Genomic DNA, 17,288 nt, shown 5'->3' with positions numbered 1-17,288 from the left:
AATTTCAGGCAATTAGCACAAACCTTCCAAAACGCTGTGCTTTGGCTTGCTAAATGACAAAAGTTATTTTCAAATGTGGTCTCAGCACGTTTGTTCTATATTACAGTGCTTCCTGTTTGCAGGGATGGATGTCAAATTAACTGTTTCTTTATGATAGGGGTAAACTGGGTTTGTTTGCGGGGGGTTTTGTGCTATTCAGTGTTCTAGACAGGAGACAGAGATTCAGATTACAATTTTTTTTAAACTCTTCAGTTTGCTTCCAGCAACCGTGTTACCCGTTGCAGAAAATAGCAACACTGACAGATACTACAAAATCACAGAATCACAGAAATGAAGGGCTGGAAGGGGCCTTGAGAAGTCATGCAGTCCACCCCCTGTGCTGAAACCGGACCAAGTATATCTAGAACATCTCCACTAGGTGTCTAACCTGTTCTTAAAACCTTCAAGTGATGGGGATTCCATAACCTCCTTTGGTCGCCTATTCTAGATCCTAATTATCTTTATAGTTAGAAAGTTTTATTTCCCAATAGCTAACTGAAATCTCCCTTGCTGAAGATTAAGCCTGGACAAGACTACTACTTGTCCTACCTTCAGTGGACAAGGAGACCAACTGATCACAATTCTCTTTATAATAGCCCTTAACATATCTGCAGAGTGTTATCTGGTCCTCCCTAAGTCTTCCTTTCTCAAGACTAAATATGCCCAGTTTTTTTAAAAAACTTTCCTCATGGGTTAGGTTTTCTAAACTTATCATTTTTGTTGTTCTCCTCTGGACTCTCTCCATATCTTTCTTAAAATGTGGAACCCAGAACCTGAGTTCCCCCACTGAGGCCTTACTAGTGCTGAGAACAATCACTTCCCATGTCTTACATAAAACATGCCTGTTAATACACCCCAGAATATTAGCATTCTTTTGGGCAACTTCACCACATTGTTGGCTCACATTCAATTTGTGATCCACGATAGACCCCAGATCCATTTCTGTAGTACTACTGCCTATCCAGTTATTCCCCATTTTGTATTTATGCACTGAATTTTTCTTTCACAAGCATAGTGCTTTGCACTTGGTCTTTGAGTTTCATCTTGATGATTTCAGAATAATTCTCAAATGAATCAAAATTATTTTGAATTCTAATCCTGTCCTCCAAAGTGCTTGCAACCCTCACAGTTTGGTTTTATTCTGAAATTCTCTTGTGTACTCTCCATTCTATTATTCAAGTCCCTTAATGAAACTATTGACTAGTGCTATACCCAGGAAACTCCTGCAAGGACCCCACTAGATAAGGCCTCCCAGTTTGACAGCAAACTATTGATAACTACTGTTTGAGTATGATTTTTCAACTAGTTGTCTGTCACCCACTTTACAGTAATTGCAGCTGGACCACATTTCCCTAATTTGTTTATTAGTCCATGTACGACTGTGTCAAAAAGTCTTGCTAAAAATCAAGATATATCACACCTCCTACTCTCTCCCCTTTCCCCCATCCACTAGGTCAGTAACCTTGTCAAAGAAAGAAATGAGATTGGTTTGGCATAATTTGTTCTTGACAAATCCATGGTGGCTATTGTTTATCACAGTATACTCTACATGCTCACAAATCAATTGCTAATTTGTTCCAGTAACTTTCCAGAAATTAATGTTAGACAGTCATCTTTATTTCCCTTGGACCTCTTTGTTCCCCTTTTCAAAAATAGGTACTATATTTCCCCTTCTTCAGTCTGCTGGGACCTCAGCCCTCCTCCATGAGTTCTCACAGGTAGTCACTAATGATTCTGAGATTGTTTCAGCTAGTTCCTTTAGTACCCTAAGGTGACTTTCACCAGCCCTGGACAACTGGAATACTCTGAGTTTGTAAAAGTCTTGCTTTTTTTTAAAGAATGTTGTCTTTATTTCACTGCTTTCACACCTTTCTTTCTTTAGAATTATGAAATCCATAAATTCATTATCACTTTCACACAAATTACCTTCTACCTTCAGATTCACAACTAATTCCTCACTGTTAAAACCAGTTCCAAAGAGGCTGCCCTCTTGGTTACTTCCTCCACCTTCTGAAATAAGTTGTCTGTAACACATTCCAAGAACTTATTGGAGATTTTGTGTTTTGCTGTATCATTTTTTCCAACAGACATCTGGGTAGTTAAAGTACCCTATTACTGCCAGGTCTTGTGTATTTGTTCTACAAATGATTCATCCACCTCCCCTACCATGATATCACCTCTGTCCCCACCCCTTCCCCCCATATGGCTTCACCCAGAGACTTTGAGCTGGTCTGGAGCTTACCTTCTTCTGGACCTCAGAATAATGTACAATGTGATACCTTCTCCATTTTCTGTCCTTCCTGAACAAGCTATGCCCCCTGTATCAATATTTCAATCATGAGATTTATCCCACCAAGTCTCTGTGATGCCAATTAAGTCATAGTTTTAACTGTGCACTAAGACTTCCAGTTCTTCCTGTTTATTCCAAATACTCGCTGCATAGACATCTAAGATGCTGAGCAGATTTCCGCACTGTTTTTATTCTTGTTGCTCCTGTGACTCTAGCGTAACGTTTCATTTCCCCCTCCCCTCCACAACTTCCAGTCCTTTGTCAAGGACACTTTTTAAAAAAAAATATTTATCTTGGTACTTTTATCATTTATTCCCTTTGAAAATAGTTTAAAGCACTCCTGACTAATTTAGCAAGTCAGTGTCTGAAGATGCTGTTCCACTTCTCCAGTAGGTGGACTCCATGTCTCCTCCTTCCTGGAGCAGCTTCCCACAGTCGGGGAAGCCAAAACCTTTCTGTTCACACCAAAATAGTAAGTCATTTAAGTGGTGTTCAACCTGCTTTCTAATTGCTTACAGTGCATTTCTTATATAATTGCTTTCATATAACCTCATATTGCTCTGTGATGTGACATAGTTGAATACACAGTAATCCTTCTTGCTCATGAAAGTGGACAGCTTCCCACCCTCCCTGTCACCCATTGTTTCTTAAACATAGAAAGAATACCAATAGAAAAAACATTCAAATTATAGGTGAATTGGTGGCTTTCTGTTCATTACTTGATCATTCAATACTTTTATAATAGATAGCTAGGTATTTGTGGCAGTTACCATGGATGAGTGCATAATTAAAAAAAACTAATACATTCTATACTATAAAAATCAAACAAAGATTTACATATCCCTTATAGGACCCTGTTCTAATAATGTTGTATTTGTGAGCATGCTCAGAGAGAGGCTGCATAGAGTTCAATATGGAGGCTGCAAAGTTCACCCCACATACAGAGCACGATCTCCCCTTCCACCACTGAAACCCTTAGCAGGGGGCTATAGGGAAGGAAATCTCCCAAGATTCCATGGCAAAGAAATCACATCATTCTGTTGGATGAACCATGGTCCATCCCTGTGGGTGGCCCCCATGGCAGCACTGCCATCCACATTAAGGCCCTGTGCTTCCACAACCTCACTGGAGCTTTACTTCCAACAACTCATTTTCACTGTGGCTGTTGCATGAACACCCATTAAAAGGAGGATCCGTAGCAAGCTGTGTGCTCTGCATGAAAGGAAATACTATCTTCTAAGCTTTGCTGGTCTGAAAGTGGGATAGCTCAGTGGTTTGAGCATTAGCCTACTAAACCCAGGTTTGTGAGTTCAATCCTTGAGGGGGCCATTCAGGGATCTGGGGCAAAAATTGGGGATTGGTCCTGCTTTGAGCAGGGGGTTGGACTAGAAGATCTCCTGAAGTCCCTTCCAACCCTGATATTCTATGAAAGAAGGGGATGATGTGGGTATTCCCATTTTACAGGTGGGGAAACAGAGGCCAATATATAAAATGACTTGCCCAACGCCACACAGTAAATTACTGGCAGAGCCAAATTAGACCTTTTGGCCTATTGACCCACAATCCTGTGCTTGTTCGTTCAGCCCACACAACCTTACTGTCAGAGGTGCTGACTGTATACAATTCCTATTGACGTATTTGAAGTTGAGAATACTTAGCTGTTCCGAAAATCAGGTTCCAGTTGTCTCAAGTTTATTACTCAGAAAACAGGGAGCACACAACTGGTGGTCACCTGTGAAAAAAATTGGTTTAAGTGAATTGCCTAGCATCACACAGAAAGTTTCTGACTGAGCCATGGCTAGAACCTATTTCTCCTGAGTTTCATTCAGCTCCCTTAACCACCAAGCTGTCTTTCCTCTTCCTACAGCTCATATCTAGACAATATCCAACTTAACGTTAACAAGGTGGGCTTCTACAGACAACAGTTTCATTCACTATACAACTGTGATTCATTTGTTAAGCTCCATTCATTCTGTGCACTGACAGAGGTGGGGCTCTTGTGGAAAATTCCTTCATAATCCTAATGGCTGCTATGCACCAATTAAAGCATCATATATTTATCTCCTTTTCTTTAAAGAGCAAATTCTGCAAACCTACCCTCTAATGTTAAGGAAAAGTATTAGGTACCTCGTGTTAAAACTAAAATTTAATCAAATCCTCCTTTTCTTCTTTGTTATTTCAGTGAACAGTTGGAGACTTGGGGGGCTGGGTGAATACACCTTCCAAAGTGGCTCACTGGTTTTCTTTCAGAAAGTGAGGGAGGTTGCCTTGCTTTTTTTTCCTGCAGCAGTTTATCCAGTGAGTTACATCTCTTCTTGTTTAAGGGTTGAAAGGAAGAGCATGGCCATTATCTTTGAAAACTCGTGGTGATCAGGGGAGGTCCCAGACGATTGGAAAAAGGCAAATGTAGTGCCCATCTTTAAAAAGGGGAAGAAGGAGAATCCAGGGAACTACAGGCTGGTCATCCTCACCTCAGTCCCCGGAAAAATCATGGAGCAGGTCCTCAAGGAATCGATTTTGAAGCACTTGGAGGAGAAGAAACTGATCAGGAACAGTCAACTTAGATTCACCAAGGGCAAGTCATGCCTGACCAACCTGATTGCCTTCTATGATGAGATAACTGGCTCTGTGGAAATTGCTGGACGTGATGTACTTTAGCAAAGCTTTTGTTAGTGTCTCCCACAGTACTCTTACCAGCAACTTAAAGTATGGATTGGATGAATGGACTATAAGGTGGATAGAAAGCTGGCTAGATTGTTGGGCTCAATGAGTAGTGATCAATGGCTCCATGTCTAGCTGGCAGCTGGTATCAAGCGGAGTGCCCCAGGAGTCAGTCATGGGGCCAGTTTTGTTCAATATCTTCATTAATGATCTGGATGGTGGGATGGATTGCACCCTCAGCAAGTTTGTGGATGACACTAAGCTGGGGGGAGAGGGTCCAGAATGACCTAGACAAATTGGAGGATCGGGCCAAAAGAAATCTGAGGTTCAACAAGGACAAGTGCAGAGTCCCGCACTTAGGACGGAAGAATCCCATGCACTGCTACAGGCGGGGACCAACTGGTTAAGCAGCAGTTCTGCAGAAAAGGACCTGGAGATTACAGTGGATGAGAAGCTGGATATAAGTCAGCAGTTTGCCCTTGTTGCCAAGAAGGCTAATGGCATATTGGGCTGCATTAGTAGGAGCATTGCCAGCAGATCAAGGGAAGTGATTATTCCTCTCTATTCGGCACTGGTGAGGTCACATCTGGAGTACTGTGTCCAGTTTTGGGCCCCCCAATACAGAAGGGATGTGGACAAATTGGAGAGAGTCTAGCAGAGGGCAACGAAAATTATTAGGGGGCTGGAGCACATGATTTATGAGGAGAGCCTGAGGGAACTGGGCTTATTTAGTCTGCAGAAGAGAAGAGTGGAGGGGGTGGGATTTGATAGCAGCCTTCAACTACCTGAAGGGGGGTTCCAAAGAGGTTGGAGCTAGGCTGTTTTCTGTGGTGGCCGATGACAGAACAAGGAGCAATGGTTTCAAGTTGTAGTGGGGAAGGTCTAGGTTCAATATTAGGAAAAACTATTTCACTAGGAGCGTGGTGAAGCACTGGGATGGGTTACCTAGGGAGGTGGTGGAATCTCCATCCTTAGAGATTTTTTAAGACCTGGCTTGACAAAGCCCTGGCTGGGTTCATTGAGTTGGTGTTGGTCCTGCTTTGAGCAGGGGGTTGGACTAGATGACCTCTAAGGTCTCTCCAAACCCTACTCTTCTATGATAAGCATAAAATTTGATAAAAGGGCCAGACGGTAGGGGGGCTTGTGTTTGGAGAGCAGGCAGCAGGAATGGTCTCTTGCTTTTCCATTGCTTCTTACTTCCCAGTGTGACAGAGGCAGGCCAGATGGCTATAGGAGCGTAATAGAAGGCAGATATATTAGCCCCAGGCTAAGTAGGTCCCTTTTCCCTGGGTAAGGTAACCAGAACAATCAGGAACCTTCTGGAGACAATTAAGACAGGCTGATTAGAACACCTGCAGCCAATCAAGAAGCTGCTAGAATCAATTAAGGCAGGCTAATCAGGGCACCTGGGTTTAAATAGGAGCTCACTTCAGTTTGTGGTGTGCATGTGAGGAGCTGGGAGCAAGAGGCGCTAGGAGTGAGAACGTGGACTGTTGGAGGACTGAGGTGTACAAGCATTATCAGACACCAGGAGGAAGGCCCTATGGTGAGGATAAAGAAAGTGTTGGGAGGAGGCCATGGGAAAGTAGCCCAGGGAGTTGTAGCTGTCGCACAGCTGTTCCAGGAGGCACTCTAGACAGCTGCATTCCACAGGACCCTGGGCTGGAACCCAGAGTAGAGGGTGGGCCCAGGTTCCCTCCAAACCTCTCAACTCCTGGTCAGACACAGGAGTCGTCGACCTGGACTGTGGGTTCAGAAAAACGGCCAAGCTGAGGGCTGCCATGAAGCTCCAAGGTGAGCAAATCAGCCAATAAGCGCAAGACCCACCAAGGTAGAGCAGGGAACTTTGTCACACCAGGTTTCCCAAACACCTACAAATATACAGTGAATAAGAAAGGGACATGATGTGCATCCCCAGAGAGTCTGATACTCTGCTGCACAGCAGCTGGCAGGAAAAGTGTGAAGAGCACAAAAACTAGCTACTTCCTTCTTTGTCACTGAATACCTTACCAGCACAAAGCAGATGCTTGCTAGCAGTCTGGGGAGTGGGGTTCTGGAGATTGCTCTGGAATCTGTTACATAGAGTTTGAAGCACTGATGCCTAACTGTCTGGTTGTCAGTAACTTAGAACAGCAGATCTCACTGTTACATTATACTTTCATATCATCACTGGTTATGTTACAGCTATGCACTTCTTCTAACTTCTCTCTCCCTTGTTTCTAAGGAACCCTTCACTAACAGTATTTAGTCATCAATACTGGAAATAGATAAGCCTATTTTTAGTCATTTGTAAATTGGCATAATGATGTATTGTTCTTTACTTTCCTGGCTGATAGAAATGCAGTGAGTGAGGAAGTACAAGCACCTGCATATATCTGTTCCACTTATTTTAGATAATAGAGGGACTGGTCTTTATTCACAAGAAGCTCACATGTAAGTAATGAGGGCTTTTGAGTGAGTAAGAACTCTAAGATTAAACCTTGCACCAGGAAGTCCTATGCTCATTAGATGGGATTCATCCCAAAGAAGGTGAGGCTACTGTTGTTTCATTCTCTCTGGCTTCCTACTGAAGAGCAGGTCTAGTTTTTGGCAGAGGTTCATAGCAACCCCAGCAGTGGATGCTGCTAGAGGATGCAGTGGATCATCCCGTTCACCGACATTCTCCCCTCCCTCCCACTGAACACCATCCACCCTTTGGGAAGCATTATTCCTCTCTGCCTCCCCCATGAAGAAGGGGATGGTGTAGCTGCTTTTTCACTGTTGTTTTCTCCTATACTGGTAGACCTCCAACCACTGAAGATTAATGCTGGCTTTCATTGCCATGACTGCAGGCTGAACCTAAGTCACAATATTTCAGCTATGTGGCAACCCATTGTTCATGCATCATTAAAAAAAATTACAAAATATTATATTTTGCCTTGTAATATTCTTCTCTCTGGAAACAATTGGAGGGATCTGTTTTGCATTCTTAAAATACCATAGATCTCATTTTACAGTGCATCCACCTGTGTGGTCACAGAGGCAGATTTTTCAAGGTATTTAGGTTCCTAAAGATGCAAGTAATCCCACTAGGCACCTATTTATAACTTTAGGCACCTAAATATCTTTAGAAGTCCAGCCCTTACATTTGTGTATTGTGGGCATAGTGTGCTACCATTCTGATCTGGTAGTGATTTACTCCCACTTGGCACTGGTATATGTGTCTACCCAAGGAGCAGAGCAGTGGAGAATCAGGCCTCCTCTTTGGAACAAAAACACTCCTTCCCAATTTCTATTTGCTTTTTAGTAGTATTCAACTATTTTAAAAAACAGAAAATGTCAAGCCACACTTTTCTCAAAGGACACTTGCCTGTTTAAGTAAGTTTAACACTGGACCCAAGTGCCTGCTGAGTTACTCCAGTTTTATATCAATGTCATTCTATTGACTTCTGTTGCGTTACACCTTCTTAAAACTGGAACAACACTGTGGTGAATCAGACCCCACTAATTTGCTTTGGTCTCCTCAGCTCCAACCTGTTTCAGTTCCTGGTTTATGAGACTACGGGAGGGGGGGGGATAAGTCCTCTCTCCATTACATCGTCTCACCTACATTTTAAAGGGCCTGACTTTTCAAGGTTCTGAGCTCCTCCCCAGAGGGTGTTGTGCACCCTTAACTTTCACTGATATTAGTGGGAGGATCAAGACCCAAGGGCACAACACTCAAACCCGTTACATTTATTTAGGGTTTTTTAAGGCAACATTGACAGGGTCTCCTCCTCTGATGGAAGCTGTTGAGTTGAATCAATGTTTCAAAAAAAAAAGTGGAACTTTTAAAAGGAATTAAAGTCCATTTTTGTTTTTTTTAGGAAAAAAGCTGCCAACAATTTCAAGTTAAGCATATGTCAACTTGAAATTGTTGCAGCCATTTAGTGTCATGTATATTTGTACTGTAGCCATATCTGGCAGCAGCATATCCCCTTGTTACTTACAAATACTTTTTTATCTGATGCTATACACACACCAGAACATGTGCATCCATAACATATTATCCATGACAAATGGGAGTGTGGAAAGCTTTTGTTCCTTATTAATAAATGTATGTGCTAAAGCAGACATAGGGTTAAGAATGGCATAATTTCCATAAAAGAAATCTGAAGTACTGATAATTAGCAGAAGGCAAAAGGCAATGAAAACTGAAAGCATTATAATAATTACTTTTAAAAATCTAAACAGGAGAACAAAAATCTAAGGCCATTTAAAAGAAAACAACAATTAAACATTAAACATGCACCAATCTTTGTACTAGACAGTTGAACGCTTGTTTGGTTTTGGAAATAAACATTTATTCTTCCACAGCAAAGTAAAAGAGCAAACACCATCAGATTAATCTGTTTTATGAAATGTTTCACATTGAAAGATAGGCAAATCTGCAGAGGCCTGACGAAGATTCAACTCCAATTAATAATATATACCATAGCAAACTTGTCTTCCAAAAATATGTATGTTTTCAAAATGAAGACGTGGAGGGTGGAGGAAGGAAACAGTGATTTGCTTGATACACTCTAGAAATAATATCAGCTGAACAACTGAAGTTTACATGAGTTTTTTTTGGAGAACGTGTAATACTTTAACGTTTGTGCAATAACATGCTAAGTAAAACCAGAACTAGACAAGATCAATCACCCTGACAGTAAGTCAAACACTAGGAAATGATAAAGCTGTGGCATATTTAAAACACCTTAAATGTAAATTTTGGAAATCTATAATCTGAAGAAATTCCTTTCTTAACAAATAGTTTATGGCTACAGAACAACAAGGATCCACTAGTACAGCTATCGATAGGGTACTAATACAATGTTAAGTACTGTAGTTTAATACTTCTCTTTTCTACAACTACCATACACATGGACACACTATTAACACAGTTGTCACTAATTTGTTCAATTTCAGGAAAATAATCTACATGTTTTTTTTGTTTTTTAAATCCTGGGTAAGTATTGATATGTCTTAAGGAAGTTTAAGGGTACTTCTTGTTTCTTTATTCAAAGAGGACAAGAACCAGGACCGATGAAGACACCAATATTGCAAGTGCCTATAAAGAGGTAAATCCAGCTAGACAAGCAAGAGGATGGTTAGATGCTTGGACAAATCTGAACAGAAATATAGTTTAGCCCAGGATGGTGAAATTTCAAAAAGATACTCCATTTGTAAACCTTTACGTACAATGGCACATTTTCCTACAGAAAGCAAGTAATAATTTTAGTTCATGAGGCTCACAGCTGCAAAGCTGTGCTTGTCTACAAGTGATACACTGAAGTAATGATTAATGCAGGTTTTGTCCTCAGACCTGCAGGTTGCAAATACTACTATGGAGAAACCGCAGCTGGAACTCCCACTTTTAACTGGTGTTCTCCCGCTTCTAAGTCTGCATTTCCCATTTGGAATTTAAACCAAACCTGTCATATTATATATGATGGGTTTTACAGGGACTTGCAGCTGCCTCAAGTAGGAGTGACACTCCATGGCTGCAAAGGAAGCAGAAAACCTTGACTGGAACTACAGGTATGTAGCAACCCACAAGAGAGGAAGAAGTCTTCTTTCTCAAACAAGAAGATCAAGGCAGCAAGTTTTGGACCAAGTCTGATATCCAGGTATACTTCCCAGGTATAGCATTTGTCTCTGAAGACATTATTTTTCACCAAATTCAAAAAAACTTTTACATCCTTTGTATATATCATCTGTAATCTCAGTAACCTGGTATTTGATGTTTCCAGTCTGTTTCTTGTTTAATGTTTGTTGATAACTAGTATAGTCAGTTGCTTGACCACATTTTGGTTCATCATCAAATTAAGGAGGCCAAATAACCAATGTAAGTAAGGTTTATTGCTGTAAATCCATACTAATAATATAGTACAGGGAAAAACAAAACAACAACAACATCCTATATGAAACCAGATTCCAGGAAGCCATCTCATCCAGCAATGTTACATTCACTTTATACCTGGTGATGGTGTGCTCCCAAAGTTACACATTTCATCTGGTGTTATTTATAGGATTGTGCAAGTTACACAACTCTTTACACATCACTAAAATCCAACCCATCAGTTTGTCCCAGTTCCCTAACCTGTTGTTCTGTTTCTTCCTTAACTTTATATTGGATACTAGCATTCCAGGTAGGTCCATGAAGGTACTTCTCTAGCTTATACTAAGATATAGAATGAACGTGTCTGCTTATTCCAACTGCTTATGAAGCAAAAGCAAGGAGGTATGGGATACTTAGCAGAAGTGAACAAGATGATGGTATAGGCCAGCTTAGGCTATATCATTGCCACATTATTTGTGCTTTGTGCTATGGATGCTTAGTGCATACTAATATAGTATGGAGGATAGTGTGTTCTCCCCAAACCTCCAATCCACTAAATTTATTTTTTAGTGAATCAATTATTGTAAGTGTCAATTGCTGCCTCGCCACCCATATACATGGACAGAATTAAGCTCCAGCACTAGCACATGTTAATCACCATCATAATGCTTACAACTTCCAGAACTTGAGCAAGGAGATAAGAACGAACAATTTTAAATTAGCCCAATCCAAAACATCACAGAACAGCAGTATAGAATTGAAACAGGGAGTTTTATATTTGAAAGCAAGTTTGGAAAAACTGTTCTTTAAGAGGTGAGATGGATGATCGAAAGTAGATATATAGGGAGAGTGTAACTTCTATGCCATAGGAGCGGCTCCAGCAAAACTGTGATGGGTAATGCAAGTGTGATCTGGTCTAACTTTTAGCCAAAGAGTGAGGAAAAAAAGGTAAGTGAAAAAATGCTGACTGTCTTGGGTTGCTGGCGAGTCAACAAATGAGACAGTTTCTCTGGAAGAGGCACCTAAAGATAGGCACCTAGATAAAAGCTGCCAGGTTTTCAGAAGTATTGAGCACCCACACTTCTCACTGAAGTTGAGCTACTGACTGGGTTTATAGAAATGTTGAAAATCAGGCCACTATTATTTAAGTGCCTAACTTTGAACTTTTAATCCATTTAAAGTGTGCCATATTCATTTTATATCATTCCAGTTTTTTAAATTAAAACATTGGGTGGTACCAAGCCAAACACCTTACAGATGTCAAAGTATATTGCATCAACATCATTACCTTTGTACAAAGATTTGGTTTAGAAAAGTTAGCAGCAGGGTGTTCAATGGGGGCTATGGGATCGACACACACCCTCGAACTACCCAGGCAAGCATGAAGCAGCTGCAGAGAAACCCACTCATGGTTTTTTCTTTATTGGCACATGAATCCTTCCAGACTGCACATCTACGCAAGTGAAGAAGTGAACATTAACAGTTTGGGTTCCCCAAAAGACTTAGTGGGTGCCAAGCTCTTCGTTGGGTAAAAATTGACCAAATGAGACCATGAATTAGATCTCATTAATTAAAAACAAACAAGACCAAAATTGCCTGGAAAAAAATTGGAAAATTGCTATGTTTTCAGGTTTTATATTTCCAGAACCCTTGACTCATATGAGGGGGGTTCAGAATCCCTAGAGGGCCAGAAGCCCCACAGATCTGAACACACACACACACACACGAGAAGAATGTGAGGCTGAGAGGTGACCCTGCGCTTATTCTTCCCAATCCCTCTGTTTCTCACCCCCATGTTACCCCATCCCAGTCTTCCACCCCTCTACCTCTCCAACCTTAACAGCTTCCTCACCTGAGCCCCAGCCTCTCCCCTTCCCCATAACCCTACTCCTTCTGCTGCAACCCTAAACCTCTCTCCCCCTATTTCCTCTCTGCTCTGCCCCCTAATATCCATCCTCTTCCAGGAAGCATACTTTTATTATATTCCCTCCCAGATAAGTTTGCCACCCATGGTTCACAAATTATAGCAACCTCCAGCAAATTACTCCAAGGCCAGGTCTAAACTATAGACCTATATACAAACTATGTCTATATAGTTATACTGACCTAATCCGCCTTGCAGACAGCACTGTGCCAGTGGGAAAGCTTCCTGCTGACATAGCTACTGCCTCTCGGGGAGGTGGATTAAATACACCAAGAGAGAAACTCTCCCATCAGCGTAGTAGCATCTTTACTAAGGGCTTATTTACACTGGCACTTTACAGCGCTGCAACTTTCTTGCTCCGGGGTGTGAAAAAACACACTCCTGAGCGCTGCAAGTTTCAGCACTGTAATGGGCCAGTGTAGACAGTGCACAAGCACTGGGAGCCGCGCTACCAGCACTGGTAGATATGCCTGTGGAGGTGGGTTTTTATGCCCTGCACCGCGGCCACACAAGCCACGTTAAAGCACTGTGGTGTCAGCGCTTTAACATTGCCAGTGAAGACATACCCTAAAACTGTAGTGTATGTACATGAAGACAAGCCCCAAAACTCCTTTTGTTTTAGTGGGGGTGTGTGATTAACTTATCCTTAGTTATATTAATTGAAGGGTGAGTTCACAGTCATCAGTCTCAACAATGTCTGAGATTCATCCAGCCATTAACACCTCTAATTTGAATAGTAAAAGGAGAAGGAAACAGAAGGAAACTGTTCTGGGGGGTGGGGGGTGGGGGAAGGGTGCTGTAACTCTGGCATCCTTGGTCAAATGACCCCAAATGTGGATTGCTAGCACTACCCTGTGCCCCATGAGGCATATCAAATTTCAGATCAATCCAAGTTTGAATTTTAGAGCACCTATGAAATAGTTGGGCTTCAAAGCATATAAAATGGCAGGAATGAAAATCCTCTAGACATTTTTCTGTATTGGCACATGCACAGATTACTGAGTGCCATGCCCTGCCTTGGGTAAAGTTTGACAGATTGAGACCATTTTGACACCCAACACGTCAACAGTTTGATCTGTAACTGCACAAAAACACAACGAAACAAAGGCACCTTAAACATTTTACAATTATGTTACAAAATTACATTACATTACAAAAATTTTCCTGGGGGGTTTATATCGCCACAAGCTCTGTCTCAAATGACTCCAATGTGGGTCACTAATGCTAACCTGGTCCCTCTGGAGGCACACCAAATTGCAAAGGAATCTGCCTCAACATTTTGACTGTAGAGAACTTGGAATGGTTGACCTTTAAATAGAAGTCATGACAGAGCCTTAAATACAGTGGTGCTGCCATGACACTATGATAGTAAGAAAAAGTAGGATTTGTGCATTTTAGCCATCAACAGGAAACACCACAGTGCAAACCACCAGACATTTCTTGGAAATAATTTTGAGGACATTAAGTAAAATTGTACATATACGATCAATCTCATTTGGACACCTAGCAGAATTCTTTGTGACAGCTTATAATGCTAATACCATAGTTAGAGGCATAGAACTGAAAAGGTTAATTATCTCTCTGGTGAAAATACTGAGTTTTTCCCCTCTATTAAGGCTTATATAACTGCATGTTATTTTGTGATAAATTCAAACCAAGGGTACGTTTTTCTTTTAGTGGAGTTCATTGTTTTGACTAATTTGGGGATAATTCAGCATGTTAATGTTTTTTCTCTTGTGCAAAAGTCTTAAAAATTACATATTTGTCAGCTTAATGATGTTCAAAGACTTCTGGATTTAACTTTTAGCATATGCCAGAAATAAAAAATATTGCAAACAGAATTCACATGCTCGTTTGCAAATACCTCTTACATACAAGAAGCTTTGTTTTTTTTTCTTCTATATGAATATTAGTTTGTTTTACAGTACAGTAAAATTTCCATTTAAAGAAAGGGCCAAACTATTACTGGAGTAACTATACTGACTTCTGTGGCATTTCATCAAAGATGAATTTGGCCCAAAATTGTGGACTGAAAGCATTTGGATATATGAGGTGTAAGGGATTCAAACTTGGGGACATAACCAACATTCAGATGTTTGTAGCATTGTTGTAGCCATGGTGGTTACAGTGGGTATCACTTTTTACAGAACTATCACTCTATATCTGACCTCTCAGGCCTCTTCTTCACAGGAAACCTGCCTAACATCATCTTTATAAAACTTGGCAGCTTAAACTCATAACTTCATTAAACACTAAAAATTGCAGTCTTAAAGTCACTGGATTAATGGTTTATTACAATAATCTGTAGCACACTAAGCTCCCCATTTTGTCCTATGACTGCAGAGGTTTAAACAGGCCACTTCACCTTGAATAATCTCTTAAAATATGTGCTAACTACTTATGCTCAACAATCTGTTCCACCTTGTATTTAGCTGTGACACCGAGTATATTTCCCAGACCTGAAGAAGAGCTCTGTGTTGCTTGAAAGCTGGTCTCTTTCACCAACAGAAGTTGGTCCAACAGAAAATATTACCTCACCCACCTTGTCATTGTCATTCAGATAAGATGGCATTTGGGATTCAATAAGTTTAAATGAGTAAGTATATTATTCCCATTTCCCATATATTGTCTGCGTATTTGCAGTTATTTTTTTCTCTTTTTTTCCTAAGCATACCACACAATGAGTCTATAGTAATATGGACTTACACCATTTCAGTAGCGCCTAGAGACATTAGCTAAAATCAGTGCCCGCATGAAGCAAATGTTATAAAGTTTATTTAATCTATCAAATCCCTGTTATGTGGCTGTCGATCATTCTTGCAGCAGCACAGGAGCCACTGCATGTTTTCTCTGATCCCAAATGGGGTGAGGAATCAATGCTTGCTGGTCCCTCATATTCCCCTGTGTTGTGGGGAGGAAAAAGAGAAGGAAAAGAATTTTTTTTTGCCCATGAGGATTCTTTTTAAGGGGAGAAAAATAAAGACATTATCTCTCTTTTTTCTTTCTTTCTGTGATAGAAGAGAAGATCATGACAAAGAGCCCTTGAGTGTAATCCTTGCTCCATTGAAGTCAATGGTAAAACTCAGTGACTTCAGTGGGGCCAGGATTTCATCCCATTCTTCATCTTCTCCCATTGTAAAAGGCAGGGCTCCATAATGGGGGATAAAAAGCATAATCACAGGCCTCTTCATCCCCATGGCAGGAGGAGGGGAGGGGAAGCAGAAGAAAGAAGAATAAGACACGTAAGACTGAAGAAGAGCTGCTGCTAGTCCCACCTTGCTGGCTAGAATAGAAGATAAGTGGATAAGTATGAATAGTTCTTTTCCTTCTTAGATAAAGAAAATGAACCACATTCAGATTACTTGTAATTACCCTCAGACCCAAAAATCTATTTTCTAACTCCACCTTCAATCTTTTCACAGGTAATGGGAAAAATACTCATTAAAATAATCTTCCTTCACTGAACCAGATAGTTCTGGATTTTGGGGTTTTTTGTTTTTTGGTAAAAACTTATGTGATTTATTTATATTTCCTTGTTTGAAACGTATTCTAAGGAAAAGGTTGCTAGGTAAATTGTTCTTGAAATGACAATTTTCAAGGGGAAAAGTTTTAAGAGTAGGCCTCTTTTAAATTCATAGATGCCAGGTCTTATAAAATGAATCAGGTTAAGACGACAGGTCCCATAATGTTTGCCAGCTATCCCAGCTCATCTCAAGTCAAAATCGATGGCACAATCCAATTGCACATTTCTCAAGATGCATCTGTCTGAAGCAATATGTATTTACTCCCAGACACTCAAATCATCCTGTGGACTTTACATTTTTGTTGGTTTCCATTTACCCTGCTCCTGCTAAAATGATAGCAGGTAAGCAACTTTTCTGAAATGTGTGAAATTCACATTTTCCCTTCTCAAAACTTTCAATGCATGGTGCATGTTTATTCTCTATATAGTGTACAAAACTTTTCCCAAGTGTAACATGTTTGGAGCAACTTGTCTCATGACATCTGAGTACCTCACAATCTTTCTGTATTTATCCCCATTCTTTATCCTTGTGAGCTAGAGAACTGCTATTGGCTTCAGGGTTACAGTTAGGGAACTGAGGCACAAGGGCTGGATACACAAAGGGGATTTGGTCATTGCAATCCTCAGCCTAAATGTAGGCACCCTGACACCTAGTGAAATGGACAGCCTTGCAGTAGGTGCCCAGTGTCCCAGTATAATGCCTGCGGAGAGTTAGGCATCTAAGAAAGGGACACAGAGAAGCTAGCAAAATGAGTTGAAAGCTACCTTAGCTAGACAGTAGGAAATGCCAAGGAGAGAGGTTGGCCTAATCCCCTCCCCTAAAAGGGAGTTACTTGCCTATTACTCCTTGGGATTCACACCTGTGAACTCTCTCCTAGAGGGAAACACCTAAACCACATCAGCCCTTTCTCATGAAGAAAGCCAGAGAGACAGACTCCCCACCCCATTATAGCCAATAACCCCATGAATATGGCACTCAGCTGGGATGTGGGAGACCCGTTTTCAAATT

The sequence above is a fragment of the Eretmochelys imbricata genome, chromosome 5 (genome assembly GCF_965152235.1).
Source record: "Eretmochelys imbricata isolate rEreImb1 chromosome 5, rEreImb1.hap1, whole genome shotgun sequence".
Classification (NCBI taxonomy): Eukaryota; Metazoa; Chordata; order Testudines; family Cheloniidae; genus Eretmochelys; species Eretmochelys imbricata.
This window is presented reverse-complemented; position numbering follows the sequence as displayed.